The 3,398-nt window shown below is 31.7% G+C and overlaps 1 protein-coding gene across 1 annotated transcript in view; it reads right to left on the bottom strand.

The window, feature by feature from the left end:
• LOC106473188 (elongation of very long chain fatty acids protein 4-like) overlaps positions 1 to 3,398 on the bottom strand; it is a gene marked incomplete at its 5' end in the record, with an annotated part of 41,336 nt that overhangs the window by 36,190 nt on the left and 1,748 nt on the right. The window lies entirely within an intron of this gene.

Below are 3,398 nucleotides of genomic sequence, written 5' to 3'. Positions count from 1 at the left end.
ACTTCTTTATTTATTGTTCTATGCTTTAAGAAAAATAAGTTTAAGAACTTCTAAATATTAATAATCTATATACATATATAATGTATAATAATTGAAATGTAACTATTTTACAAAATACTAGTCTACTAAACACAGCCAAGACAGGTCACTTTGTAAAGACTAAAGGTCGGTTTTATATTATTGGATAAGGTAACATGAGTGCACATGCGCCACATCATTGTAACTTCTGTATTGTTAGCCAAGCATGGCTGAAAGGTCAATATAATAAATATATATAAATGTTGTCATGACATAAAAGACTGTTTTGATCAGATAGTATTGATTAATTTAGTGTTGTGAATGAATGTTTTATTATCATTTAGTTTTTGTTATAATAAGATTTAAAAGCAGACGAATGTAGGAAGTTTTGGTAATAATTCATTGATGTTGAGAATATAGAAGGCAGGCAGACGAGTAAGTGATAATGATATAAGTAGCGTGAGATGAATGGGAAGCAGCAGACAGACTTAAGCAGACAGGTAATAGCAAAAGGGAATAAAGTTGGTGTGAAGTTAAGTACCGTAGATTTGATAGGCCTAATGACCTACCTAACTGACAGTAGAAAAGAAGATAACAAAATATAAGTTTATTCCCTCAAAGCATAGTTCTAAACTAATTGAATCAGCCTGAGTGCACTTTGACAAAAGGAACAGAGGATCTTCAAAAGAAAGTAGACCACATGATTATGGTAATTTGCACCACAATTGAAAGTGAATCACAGAGAGTACTAGTGTGATAGAAATAGAGAAGTTAGCTTGGCTTGTCAACTGAAATTCTAAAGTAATTGAATAGGCCTAAGTGTATATTTGACAAGAAGGAGAGAATTACATATATAGTGTTTATGACATACCCATAATATCTATAGTGTTGAAGAATTTATTGTACATACGTTAACTTGTTCTGAATATATATATTATTTTGAAAACAAGTGAAGTGCGTGCTATTTATTCATCATTGAATTTATCATTAAGAAGTCACAGACACCTACTGTAGTAGAAACCCATACGCCCAACAACCACATGGTATATATTTATTCTATTAAGAAATACAACTAAAAGAATTTTTATTTTGACAATTGATAAAGAACAGATTTTAAAATTCTGACAAATGTATATTGTTACGAGATTTAAGCTACTTTGTCTAAATATTTATGTTTTCATTTTATAATCTGTTGTCATTTTTGAACGAAAGAGGCATAATTTATATTCATTTCCTAATTTTTTTTATGATGATTACGAGATCGGTCAAATCTACTGAACCTGTATAGAGATTTGTTAGTGAAAATAACAGATAAAATATAGTTTTTCTTAAGAAACGTTTGATAACTATCTGGATGTTATAAAGATTTTGCATGCGAAATTTCTAAATTTTCTGATGCACAAAAGTATTTTTAATCTTAAAATGAAAATTACTTTGCATGTTGGATAGGCAACATGCAAAAAGAAAAAAAAGGCATGAGATAAACATAGCTTAACAAACCTTAAAATTTTATATCTTGCATATGAAAGCACTGTAATATTTACTGATAATCTGCCAAATTTCGTTAATATAAGCTTACTAATTTAAAAGTTATAGTATGAAAACTATAACAAGCAGAAAATGGTTATGAGGTCAGTCCCAGGGACCAAGCCCATGTTGAAAGAGTTAACTATTTGGAATACAAATAAATCCTTAATAAGTTTGATTATAAACAAGATTACGACACTTATGATATACAACATTGTTTATTGACAAAAAGGGGACATGGATAAACGTTTCAGTATCTAAAGCAGAATAAATGAATTTACATCAGTCTTTAAGCTTTGTTTGCCAGTATAAGGAAGACACGAGTATATAGTAAATTTAGGCACAGTTGGTATCTTAATTGGATTTGTGAGTTTCTTTGTTAGGAAGGTATTGGTAATGTTTTCTAATAATTATTGTGGATAGCAGTTACGTTTCAGGATGTCATGTAAGAACGAAATTTCAGAGTGTAGATTAAGATATGTGGAGCACAGGTTGTAAGCTCTGTTTAGTAAGCATGTAACAAGGTTTCGTTTATACATAAACGGGATAAAGCTATTAAAGTGTGTAAGAAGACCAGCGGACGTCTTTTTTCGGTAAATTGATGTGGAAAATCCATTAGCATTATGGTTAATGAGCATGTCTAAAAAAAAAAGGTAAATTATTATTATTTTCAACGTCACATATAAATTTAATGGCAGGATGTTGTGAGTTAAGGTATTCTAAAAATTTTGAGCATTGATCACTGTTATTAAAAAGAATAAAAGTATCATCCACATACCTTCTGTATAGAACAGGCCTAAAGTTAACTGGACAGGTGTTCGTAATGAGAGAGAAATGCACTGGCTAAAGTTGGACCTAGTGGAGAGCCCATCGCAACGCCATCTATTTGTTCATGCAAGGTGTTGTTGAACAGGAAATGTGAATTTTTAGTGGTAAGATCCAGCATGGTCTTAATTTGATTTTCAGAAAAGCCATTTAGAGGAATGTTATTACGCGAAAGCTCAGATATGCATATGTTAATGGTTTCATTTAAGGGAATATTTGTAAAGAGGGAGGTAACATCAAAACTCGCCATGAAGAGATTATCTGAGGGGGGTAGTTGACTTAATTCACGTTCAAAGTGGAAGGAATCCGGGATAGTATATTCATTAGTAGTGAGTGGCTGAAGTATAGGTACAATAAATTTAGCAAGTTTGTAACCAGGTGTGCTTATAGTGGAAAGAATGGGTCGGAGGGGGGAACCTGTTTTATGAATTTTGGGAAGGCCGTATAACATACCAGGACGGGAGCCAGTGGGATAAAGCAAAGAAGCAACATTTTCAGATATAATATTTTTGTTCTTTAGTTCTCTTATATATCTTTGGATTTTTTCCTCACGTTGGATGCTAACAGATAAAGGGTCATTGTTTAAGGTTTTAAATTTTTTAAAATTTTTATATTTTTTTTTCGTTGTGTTTTCTTGCTGTAGTTTCTACCCATGATTACTGTTTAGTGTTTTATTTGTTTAATTATCGTTATATTTAGCAACTGTACTTTGAAAATCTATAAAAACGACCAAGTATGCGTTTAAGTTGATTTTTTAAAACTACCCTCAAGTGGATTCAAGATTAGTTTTTAAATCCACGTCACGCATAAAAAATTTCTTCCCTACTAAAGATCTCCTCCCCATTCCTTATTGTTCTTGGCTTGTCTATCTTTACATGTGTGGAGACTGTAAGGCCTCCTATATTGGCAAAACCAAACGCCATTTAAAAGTCATGCCTATGAACATATGGGAATTTCTATTAAAACGCAAAAAAATTGAATAACCCCTGTGTTTCCTCTATACGCCAACACAGTGAAGAAACAGGACA

Source organism: Limulus polyphemus, unplaced genomic scaffold (assembly GCF_000517525.1).
Source record: "Limulus polyphemus unplaced genomic scaffold, Limulus_polyphemus-2.1.2 Scaffold5959, whole genome shotgun sequence".
NCBI classification, from domain to species: Eukaryota; Metazoa; Arthropoda; class Merostomata; order Xiphosura; family Limulidae; genus Limulus; species Limulus polyphemus.
This window is presented reverse-complemented; position numbering and strand designations above follow the sequence as displayed.